Raw genomic sequence first — 12,278 nt, 5'->3', positions numbered from 1 at the left:
GGCTGTTAACAGAGAGGCTGGTGGTTGGAGCCCCCCAGGGACCAGGACCAGGCTCTACTGGTGCTGAGGACTCTGTTGATCAGCTGCTGAGTTGCTGCTTGATGTCAACATTGGTCTGTTTCATCCTGAGTAGTTTGATCCTAGCAGAGTCGCTGCATCGATGATCTGAATGTGGACGGACAGATTGACCCTCCACAGCAGACGCCTGTGACAGATCTCTTGATGAGACGCTTCAGTCTTCAATTTTAGTAGCAGTATGGAGGAGGCCGGCCGGCTGTGGTTAAAGTGGTGGGGGCTCTGGAATGAAGGGGGTCACTGTTTGGTTCTCAGATGCTCCAGCTCAGGTTAGCGAGGTGGTGGAGAAATGAGTGAGAGCTCTGCCAGCTGGAGCCTCTTGGGTCCCGGGAGGCTTCACTCCTGGAGGTGGAAATGATGAGGAGTTTGTTGAAGCCCCTCCCCTCTGTAGGGCTGGTGGCGCAATGGATAACGCGTCTGACTTCGGATCAGAAGATTCTAAGTTCAACTCCTGGCCAGCTCAGTTCAAACTTCATAAACAAAAGCTTTCACACCTGAAGTGAGAACCAGTGATCAAAGTCCGTGAAGTCCTCCCAGGTTTCCTCCTTGTCTGCTGGAAACATGAACACATGAATGATCCTGCTACCTCTCATGTTAAGCTGCACTTGACAGTGACAGCAGGAGAACAAAAATCCCAGTGTGTCATCAACATTTCCTGTCAAATCAATGATAGAAGCTGTTGAGTTTCTGGATCAGAACAAGGAGAAAGGAGCCCCAGTGAAAGAGTGATGGTTCTTGATTCTGATTTTGTTCTTCACTCCTACACCAGAGAGTGAAAGTGTGGGCTGGCTGGGAGCAACTGCCTGCTTCAGAGTGGGAGGAGCCTCAGGACTTTCCAGTGAGAGCTGCAAACTTCCACCAGCGCCCAGTGCCAGCAGGTCTTCATGATGGAGCTGAGAAGAACACAACAACACCAGATCACTGGAGAATTACTGTGTTCTCTTTTGGTGTCCCAGTGTTAATTTGAGGATCTAAACCTGATATTTAGAAAATCAGACAGCACAGAAAAAGAAAATGCCACCACATCATTGAAATTTTCTGTTATACAAATGAAGGTGTTGACTCTTTTTGTATGAGCCCTGCCACTGAGGTCCCCAACATGAGCTGGAGTTGGGAATCTTGAACTGAACCTGGTATCACAGTGACCCCTGCTGCTGCAACATGGAACAGCAACACTGAACCCAAGTACAGGATTTGAGGGAGACTGATGGTCGCTGTTTGGGTTTTTGAAGAACAAGGAGGGTGTGGGTTCAAGCTGGATTCTCAGAGACTATTTCCTCTGCTACTCTTACGTCCACTTCTGTCAACGTGCAGACATCTTTCTCGTTTCTGCGTACTTCAGGTGACAGCAGAGCTGCTGAGATGGCTGGTTGCTGCTGGAGGAAACGGTCCAGCATCTCCAGTGAGCTATTCCAACGTGTCACCACGTCAATCACCATCTTGTGCTCAGGAAGCTCCAGCACCCTTTGCTTCTCACTGAGGATGCGGCTCGCCGTAGAGCTACGATGAAAAAATGCAGCGATGCGTCTGACTCTGCCGAGCAAGCGTGCAGCTGTAGGGACTTAAATTAAGAAGGTGTGCAAAGCAACCAATGTGCAACAAGCCCGTCATCTCCGCAGCGCGGACAATATTTGCTGCTGAGTTTTCTCGCTGTGTGGCTGGTTTCCACGGCTCTGGTTTGAAGAACATGGCATGCGAGGATCCAGTCGCGAATGTAGTGAGCTGTAATGGTCAGATATGAATGATGATGTCATCAGGGCTTTGACAGTAGCTAGAATTCTGTCTTTGATCTCAGGAGGACATGAAAGAAAGACAATTGAGGAAAGTAGAAGAGAGCATGGCAGCATGATGGTGCAGTGGTGAGCACTGTGGCCTCACAGCAAGAAGGTTCTGGGTTTGAGTCCAGGCTCGGGTGGGGAATCTTTCTGTGTAGAGCCTGCATGTTCTCCCCATGAATGCGTGGGTTCTCTCCGGGTACTCCGGTTCCTTCCCACCGTCCAAAGACGTGTAATTTGGGACGAGGCTGATTGGACACTCTAAATTGACCGTAGGTATGAATGGTTGTTTGTCTCTGTATGTGGCCCTGTGATGGACTGGTGACCTGTCCAGGGTGAACCCCGCCTCTGGCCCGTAGATGCTCGGATAGGCTCCAGACCCCTCGACCATCAATGTGGGTCTTTTGTTAATTGCATGCCACATGAAATTATTGTTGGTCAGTTTTCTAGCGACTGTCTCACAGTGGCAAGACAAGAACAAAAAATGAACAAAAATGACTGTCACTGACTTAAATAAATCAAATCTACTTCAAAGTTCCTTCTGTTGTCATAAGTCAGCCATTTTAAGTGTACTTGTAGTTCCAGAACATTCCAAGAGGAGATGATATGAATCCATTTTGTTAGATGAACTCTGTTCCTCTGCTTTGATGTTGGTGGACTGAGGGGAGTTTGCCTGAACCTGCTTGGACCTGCTGGCTCCTGCTCAGTCCCTCACTCAGCCTCACTCAGCCTCAGCAGCACCGCTCCACTGAGGCCTGATTCACGTTCCTAGCAACCAAATAGGAGGAGAGCTGAACCTTCTTGCTGGGAGGCCACAGTGCTGACCACTGCACCATTGTGTCCCCTGAAAATGCCACCATGTTGTTGGGCTTTTCTGTAACAGCAAGGACACATGAACATAGCAGCTTCTTCACAGGGCTGGTGGCGCAATGGATAACGCGTCTGACTACGGATCAGAAGATTCTAGGTTCAACTCCTGGCCAGCTCGCTTTAAACTTTATACTGAGAAGATGAAGTGAGAACCAGTGATCAAAGTCACTGAAGTCCTCCCAGGTTTCCTCCTTGTCTGCTGGAAACATGAACACATGAATGATCCTGCTACCTCTCATGTTCAGCTGCACTTGACAGTGACAGCAGGAGAACAAAAATCCCAGTGTGTCATCAACATTTCCTGTCAATCAATGATAGAAGCTGTTGAGTTTCTGGATCAGAACAAGGAGAAAGGAGCCCCAATGAAAGAGTGATGGTTCTTGATTCTGATTTTGTTCTTCACTCCTACACCAGAGAGTGAAAGTGAGGGCTGGCTGGGAGCAACTGCCTGCTTCAGAGTGGGAGGAGCCTCAGGACTTTCCAGTGAGAGCTGCAAACTTCCACCAGCGCCCAGTGCCAGCAGGTCTTCATGATGGAGCTGAGAAGAACACAACAACACCAGAGCACTGGAGAGGAGCACAACACTTCTTTGCTTCCTGGCCACTCTCATGTCTGTCTGTCCATCTGGAGCTGGGGGGAGGAGCTTCACATGTTTTTTCTTTTTTTAAAAAGGGAATGTCATGACTTCCTCTGTATGTTAGAATATGAACGACTAAAAATGTTCATCTCCAGTTTAAAGTTAGAATGAATTTAAAGTAGAAAAACCTCCCCTCTTCAATCCTGTCAGTCAGTGTTGTAAACTGTTTCAAACAAATTCTACTGTTCAACAGTTCAAGTGTTTCTAATGAAGCTGAATGTTCTCCTCTACTTTCCTCAATTGGGTTTCTTTCATGTCCTCCTGAGATCAAAGACAGAATTCTAGGTACAAATAAAGACACTATCAAAGCCTCCTGATGACATCATCATCAATTCTGTCTTTGATCTGTGTCTGTCCAGCCGGTCCTGAGTGGATCCAACAGTTTCCCATGGGTGACTCTGTCGTGGTCTCTCTCCTGCTGTCTCCAACTCTCAGAGTGCTTCTACTGGTTTCTCCCCATCGTCCCTGTTGCTAGGCAGAGCACTGGTGAGGACTGAGGCCAGTGATGTCATCACCTCCAGCTGAGACCTGCCAGGTGATCCTGCTTCATTCAACTCTGCTGCCTCTGCCACTGCCCTGACTGGTGAGGCTGACAGCAGGTTCTCTCTCATCTAAACTCTCTGTTTACAATGGAGGCTGAAATCCTTGTGGTTGGTGGTTCAATCATCAGGTCTGTTGAACTCCCAGGTGCCATCACCTGCTGTCTTCCTGGTGCCAAAGTTGTGGACATTATGGAACGTCTCCAGGACTCATCGATCTCCACCCCTCAGCTCACATCCTGATTATACAGGTGTGTGTGAATGACATCACGAAGAGGCAGCCAATCATACTTCATGACCAGCTTGAGTCTCTTGCTAGTTCAAATCAGAGTCTGGGTAAATTCTGTGTTTTTTCTGGCTCCATCTCTGCTCCTTCCAGAAGCAGGGAGCATTTCAGCCTCTTTACAGTCTGCATGAATGCTGAAAGGCTTCTGTACTGTTTGGCTTTGCTGTTCCCTGCAGCTTGGACATCAGATTAGAACGAACCACACTCACTAACTCACCTGTTCTTAACCACTGAGAGCTGATTTGGTTAAACATGGAAAAATACTGACTCACTATGAGGATGTTCTCCTGCCCTGTGTGGGTGGAGCCAAGAGAGTAAAAAGACTGTGAGACCCAGAAATCAGGGCTTCTTCTCCTCCATCTTAAGGTGGTTAGACTGAAGTCTCAGCTCTGACTCTGGATCTGTTCTCTGTGTGCCAACATAAATGTGATTGGACCAGAGAAGTTGATGAGTATTTAGTGAACCTTTCCACTGAGGTGGAACCATCCTGGGAAGAAGGAGAGGAAATGAAAGCTTCTCAGTGTAAAGTTTTAATTAAGCTGGCCAGCAGTTGAACCTAGAAGCTTCTGATTTGTAGTCAGACACATTATCCAGTGTGCCACTACCCCTGAGATTAGTGTAGTGTGTTCATGTGTACTTGATTTTACAGAAAATACAAACACTCTGGTGGCATTTTCAGGGTACAAAATGGTGCGATGGTTCGTGCTGTTGCCTCACAGCAAGAAGGTTCTGGGTTTGCATGTTCTCCTGTTCCTGTGTGGGTTCTCTCTGGTACTCCAGCTTCCTCCCACAGTCCAAAGACATCAAGAGAGGACGAGGCTGATTGATACTCTAAATTGACTGTAGGTGTGACTGTGAGTGTGAATGGTTGTCTGTCTCTATGTGTTGGTCCTGTGATGGACTGGTGACCTGTCCAGGGTGAACCCCGCCCCTCGACCAATGTCAGCTGTGATAGGCTCCACCCCCCATGAACCACTGCAGATAATCAGTATAGAAATGGAAATTTAGCTGCTATGTTGAATCAGAAAAACCTTTTGAAGTAAACTTTTGCTTCAGTCAGAAAGGAGACTGTTGTTAACTCACAATGGTTTGTGATTCTGCAGTAAGATCAATTTGTTTTCCACCCCTTTTATCAGATTCACATTTCTAAACTAACAGGTTTATTTTGTTCTTTTCCTTTACCAGAGGACAGTTTTGATCCATCAGCCTCTGGTTCTGGTCCCAGCTCTCTTCCTCTGCTCCTCTCTGCTCTACCATCTATTGAACAGGTCTTGATTTAGGAGAGCAGGATTGAGACAAGAACAGGAATGTGAGAGTTGAAGGTTCATAATTTGGCTCTGAAGCCTCAGCAGGTAAAGATTCATCTCTTATTTCAGAGGTGATTTGAAGAATTCATTGTTGCTGAACTGTTGATGCTTCAATTTCTGGACGTTCACCGGTGGAATGTTTGAGGGTCAGAGGTGAAAAGAGGACAAGTGCACCTGTTGTGTGTGATGGGGCACCAGCATGGAGGAAGTTGTCATACATTTCCAGGAAATAGCGTGAAACTTCAAGTAAAGAATTAAAATTATTTAATTCAGTGTTTAACTCCCAGGCCTCTGGAATAAAACACCAGGAACAACTGACCACCTCACCATGACTTCACCCTGATAACCAGGAGGTAACCTGGTAGTCAGAGCAGCGGTGCTCAGGTCTGTGGACTCAGAGGAGGGTTCTTCTTCTGGTCCTGGGTTTGAAGACATCAGCAGCCTTGTTGGAGTCAACTGGGATGTTCCTCTCAATAGACAGCAGCATTAAATCAGAGAGCCTGTCTGCGCCATGGCTCCTCCTGAGCTGGTCCTGGATCAGCTTCAGTTTGGAGAGTCACTGTTACACTGAAGCAGAGGTCACTGGCAGTGCTGCATATACTGGGAGGAGCCTGTGGCTCTGGGTACACTGTGCCCATGTTGTTGACTTGAAGGCAGCTCAGCGTTACTGCACATTATTGTTTTGGAGAGTTCAAGATGAGGAGAACACCTCAAGTTCAGGACATTTTCTTCCCAGAGTGATAAAAGCAGCCAACACCTCCAGCTCAGAGAGGCTGGGAGAGACCTGCCACACCTCTCCAGTGACCTGGGACATGATGGCAGTGGTGGGATTTGAACCCACACCTCCTCAGAGACTGGAGCCTTAATCCAGCACCTTAGACCACTCAGCCACACTACCTCACTGAGCAGGTCAGTGAGTTGGTCTGCTAAAGGCATGTTGAAAAGGAAGTAACAATGATTTCAAACTTATTCTGAAGGGTGACCCCTTCCCTCCCGTGGTCACAGGAAGTGACGACAGCACCGCTTGAAGAAGCCGAGAAAGAAATGGAAAAAGGACTCAATTTAAACAGAGCCTTTCTATCTCAGCAGCCATGCTAGCAAACCCCCTTTTGTCTGGTTTGGACAGACAGACAGACAGACAGACTACTTTATTAATCCCTTTTGGACGTTCCATGAGGGAAATCGCACTCTCCTCAACATACATTCACAGCACTGTTACAATAGATTAGACTAAAAATAGCAAAGAAGAGAAAACAAAGACTATATATATATATATATATATATATATATATATATATATATGTATATATATATATATATATATATATATATATATATATGCATATATATATATATGCATATATACATGTGCGTGTGCCTGTGTGTACCTGGATGATTATGTATTTGTGCATAGTGACAGGAATAATCATAATATTAATTGTTCTTAATTGTTATTAAAACAATAATAATGATGATGATATAATATAATAATGATTATGATATAATATGATAAAACATATAATAGTTATAATAATAATAATAATAGCAGTAGTAACAAGAATTATATAATAATAATAATAATAATAATAATAATAATAATAATAATAACAATAACAATAATAATAATAATGTACAGTCTCTTATATTGCACGAGTGTCCGGTTGTTACTGGGGCACGCTAATGGTGCTCAGCCCTCTCCTACAGTCCTTCTGTTGGCCCTCCCCCCCTCCAGTGAGGAGTTTAACAGTTTAATGGCTCGGGGGATGAAGGAGTTCTTCAGTCTGGTTGTTGTTTGGTGACTGTGGATGAACACACAGGAGAAGTGAAGCATGAATCTGTGTTCCTGTTCACTTGAATACATGCAGGAGTAGCAGGTGGAAATACTACTGTTTATTTTTGTTCTGATTTCAGAACTGTTGACACAACGGTGTCAGATTAAAGCATCGCCACCTTCCAGATGCTGGTCTCCTTCTGGGGTCCTGACTGACCTCCATCTTGTGTTCTGGATCCACCTGAACCCAGCAGCTCCAGATCCCTTCACTCCTTACAGGGATAGAAAATGGCTGCTGGATGGAAGTCCCCCAACTGTGGCTGTTCTGAAACTCTTCTCCTCAGTCACTCCTGAGTTGACACTGAGATGGAAACTCTGGACCAAGTCAGATCAGCTTTTCTGAACCTGATACTCAATCAGCTGTGAGTACGTTCACCTTGAGTGTCACATGTGTACAACCATGACAAAATGACATCATCAATGGAGCCCTGATACCACGAATCACCATGACAACAACAAACAAAATAACAAGTTATTTCACTTCAATTCACTGAAACAAGACCTTCATATATTTATGATGACATCACCAATATGAGCCTTCCCAGTCTGTCAGGGGGTAGAATTCAGTCAGCACCAATGACATCAGAGTCAGAGTTTAGAGATCAAAGACGGACATTAAAGTCTCTCTGATAAAACAAAAATATAGTGTAGTACACTGGAAAAGAATATTGCAGTATATTAAATATGATGTTTCCATGGAGGGGCAGTTTGACTTTTTATTCTTGGATGCATTTATATTTTAGAATCAGAAAGGCAGTGACAGTGACATCATCAAGACAAAACCTGGTGTTACAAAGGTGAGGGGAACAATTTTAACAGTCAATCCAAAATTTAGGCCTGAAGTTTGAAAATAATATTAGCTAGCTAGCAACATTAGCTAGTTAACGTTAGCAAGCTGGTGATATTTAGCACCACCAACTAGTTAAACAAGGTCAACAGCTGTTATGATGATGGTCACATGATTTAACCTTCCTCCTGTGGGACCTGTTTTAGGATTTAAATGCATCAAAGAACCACATCAATTTGTTTATTGTATCAAGGATTTTTGACTTTGTCAGGAACCTCTAGTTCAACAAAATAAAACCAACAAATGTTTTTCACTGAATGACCAAATAGTGAGGGTCTGTCTGGACCAGTTATCAAAATAAGATGATAAAGCAACAATCAGAGCCAAACCTGAAGTCAGAAGTGCACTGTCAGCAACACTGCCAGCAGCTCCTCTCCCAGTCATGGGAGCTTCAGGGACTCTCATCAGCCTCGTTCTCCCATCGACCTACACAACAACACAACAAACAAAGACCATCCTTGATGTGTCTGCATAGAATGCATTTGTGTTGTGGACCCACATCCACCAAGAGTGCAACAGCGTCCTCCTCAGCAGCCCTGCCTCAACACCAACCAGAACAGCCACAGCCACAACCCCACTCAGGATCTGGTTCCAGAAGAAAGAGGTGTCAGGACTGCCCAAGCAGTCAGGACAGCAGGACAAATGGATTGTGCTTCAACTGCAGGAAACATCTCTGCAGAGAACACACAGAAGTGTCACACATGAATCTAAACACACACAATCAATCAATATTTCCATGGATAAGGAAGCCTAACAAGGTCACCAAGAGATGGAAACAACTTGGAGGATAGAAAATTGTTTTAGTTTATTTGACAGCTGATTGAAGACGTGGGTCAAAACTGACCGTTACCATAGAGATGGGAACAGAAAGCTGACACAAGAGGAAGGTTCCAGCTCTGAAAAAGGAGTTTGATCAAAATCTTGAACTGCCAGTAGAAATATCCTTTTGTATGTTGACCTTTGTTGACAGAAGTCACTTTAGCTTGGCAGTGACAAGAATGGCTGCTAGCTTGACAAAGAACTGCACAAACCAGGTTCAAGCTGGACTTTGGACCCTGGTATCTGCAACGACTCCATCAACTCCTAATCTAGCAGCTCTGCTGGGTCCAACTATTTTACAGAACATTTGACAGACCTGTGGAGCAGTGAGGACACACATGAGTTGATCACATGATCCACTGAAGCGCCATTTTACCCTGGTACTGAGGTCACCAACATGAGCTGGAGTTGGGACTCTTGAACTGAACCTGGTATCACAGCGACACCTACTGCTGCAAAATGGAACAGCAACATTGAACCAAGTACAGGATTGGAGGGAGACTGATGGTCGCTGTTTGGGTTTTTGAAGAACAAAGAGGGCGTGGCTTCAAGCTGGATTCTCAGAGACTATTTCCCCAACCTCTACATTGGAATCTACACTGTCATCCAGTCATGTGACTGAAGTCATCAGTCATGTCAGTGATGTCACTCTGCAGGACTGTCATTGCCATCACATTATAGAAAAGAATCCAGACTCCTCATTTCTGGGGCAGTTTTGGTCTTTAAAGACTTGACAGTTCCAGGAGATTTAGTCTGGCTCAAGATCTTCAGATCAACCCAGGACAGAAGGCTATGACTCCATTGGATTGTATCGTTGGAGCATTCAGAGATCTGGTGGATCTCAGTAGGAGCTGTATTTATCCACTGAATGATCCTGGTCAATGTGATCCTGCTCCTTCATCTCTCAGGCTGACAGAGCAGGAGGACCTGACTGAGAAGAAAGCTGCCCTTGAGCAGCTTCAGTCTCTGAGTGACAACACACAGGCAGAAAACCAGAATTTGAGGGAACAAGTTTCTACTCTTGAACGTGAGAATAAAAGAGCAATCCAGGAGCTACAGAACCTCACTGCTGTGGTGGCCAACCTCCAAACGGTCCAGGACAAGAACCAGACTCAGATAGAAGATCTGAACGCAACAGTCCACAGTCTTCAGTGTGAGGGGAGGAAGGTTGATGGAGAGAACAATGAGCTCAGAAAAGAGCTGACCCAGGTTCAGTCTCTGAGGGAGAGTGAACAGGTGGAGATGAAATGTCTTGAGGAAGACCTGACAGAGAAGAAAAGTGCTCTTGATCAGCTTCAGTCTCTGTGTGACAAGAGATGGACAGAAAACCAGAATTTGTGGGGACAGGTTTCTAGTCTTGGACAAGAGAAGATTATTGCATATCAGCTGGTAGAGAACATGTCTGCCATGGTGGGCAACCTTGAATCTGTGAGGGAGGAGAACCAGACTCAGATCAGAGACCTGAACACACAAGTCCACAATCTTCAGCTTGAGGTGAAGATGGTTTGCAAGGAGAAGTGTGACCTCAAGTGTGAGCTCAACTCCATCCAGGCAGAGAAGAACAAAATGAGAGAAGAACTCACTGAGAAGAAGACGACTCTTGAACAGCTGAGGTCCCAGAGTGAGGAGAGAGAGGCAGAAAATGGATGTTTGAGGAGACGAGTTTCTACTGCATCTCAGGAGACAGAGACCTTCACTGCTGAGTTGGCCCACCTTGAATCAAGGAAGGACCAGGACCCCACAAAGACTGGCAGTCTGAACGGTGAAGTTCAGAGTCTTCTATGTGCAGTGAGAACACAAAAGAAGAAAAGGAGCAGTGCTCAGTGGGAAATCCTGGGAAATCTTCATGATTTAAAAAGCTGTTTGAAAGAGGAAAATCATGACCTTCAAGTGAAGGTCCAGCAAACTTCTGAAGAGCAAACAGACACTCCCCTACGTCCAGCCAGAGAAGAGCAAGCAGACCCTCCCCTACGTCCAGCCAGAGAAGAGCAAGCAGACTCTCCCCTACGTCCAGCCAGAGAAGAGCAAGCAGACTCTCCCCTACGTCCAGCCAGAGAAGAGCAAACAGACTCTCCTCTACGTCCAGCCAGAGAAGAGCAAGCAGACTCTCCCCTACGTCCAGCCAGAGAAGAGCAAGCAGACTCTCCCCTACGTCCAGTCAGAGATGAGCAAGCAGACTCTCCCCTACGTCCAGCCAGAGAAGAGCAAGCAGACTCTCCCCTACGTCCAGCCAGAGAAGAGCAAGCAGACTCTCCCCTACGTCCAGCCAGAGAAGAGCAAACAGACTCTCCCCTACGTCCAGCCAGAGAAGAGCAAGCAGACTCTCCCCTACGTCCAGCCAGAGAAGAGCAAGCAGACGCTCTCACATGTTCTTCTGCAGAGGAGCGACGGGATTCTGCTGCATGTCCTGTGACTGAAGAGCAGAATGATGGGGGCACCCTGGAGACTGGACCTGCTAGGGGTCAAACCAGAGGTCTACTGAGCCGTGTGACATCTGGTGTTGAAGATGCTCTGTTCATGTTCATAGTTTTTTCTTTGTGTGCTTTTCCTCAACTTTGTTTTCTTTGTTTGTTCTATATGATGATACCTTGATCACCACAGCAGTTGATCCCAGCTTGATTAGCTGAGTGCTTTGCAGTCTAAAGCACTTTAGTGACACCTGTGGGGTCCCTTATCCTCCCTGACCACAGGGATTCAGCCTCACTGAAGGAGAGGGAACCTTCCAGGTTGCAGCTTCTAGACTCTGGAACGCTCTCCCACTGGACATGAGGACGCTGTGGACACCTTTAGAAAGACGCTAAAGACCCATTTGTTTTGTAATATTATTGTTCATGATGGAATCGTCCCTCTGTACCTGCCCACACAGGTCAAGAGGTCAAATGATTCCCTGTATAAAACAGCTCTTCCATCGCATGGATGTGCATCCCAACAGTCAGAGCTCACAGACGCTCCTATTCCCTCCAGTGTGAGGCACAACGAGTGACTGATGAGGGTCAGGGGGGTCAGGCTAGTCCAGATAGTGGGTCTGTATGAGGTTGTTAGGGAGGGATAAGGTAGTGGCAGAGTTCAGGCTGTAGCTGTGCTCCAACAGTTGAGACAGGGCAGGACAAAAAATGACCTCCTGATGGCGTTAGGAGTGATTCTTACAAGAACCAATCAATAAAAGTGGGTGGTGACCTGCTCATGTGACGCTTGTGTTGATGATTACTGGGTCTCCTCCATGCTCATTTATCATGAATGAATCCCTCTGAGTAAAACACCTGATGACTCCTGAGTTGTTTCACAAAATGTG

General features: G+C 46.0%; 2 non-coding genes across 2 annotated transcripts; both read left to right on the top strand.

Moving 5' to 3' along the window:
• The first annotated feature begins 465 nt into the window (after window positions 1-465).
• On the top strand, window positions 466-538 carry trnar-ucg (transfer RNA arginine (anticodon UCG)). Its single transcript has one exon. It is a non-coding gene; the product is annotated as a tRNA-Arg (tRNA).
• A 2,227-nt stretch (window positions 539-2,765) lies between these two features.
• Window positions 2,766-2,838, top strand: trnar-acg (transfer RNA arginine (anticodon ACG)). The gene has a single exon. It is a non-coding gene; the product is annotated as a tRNA-Arg (tRNA).
• Window positions 2,839-12,278: the final 9,440 nt, after the last annotated feature.

Source organism: Aulostomus chinensis, chromosome 1 (assembly GCF_037954235.1).
Source record: "Aulostomus chinensis isolate RoL2024-O1b breed Wild chromosome 1, RoL_Achi_v1.0, whole genome shotgun sequence".
Taxonomy (NCBI): Eukaryota; Metazoa; Chordata; class Actinopteri; order Syngnathiformes; family Aulostomidae; genus Aulostomus; species Aulostomus chinensis.
This window is presented reverse-complemented; position numbering and strand designations above follow the sequence as displayed.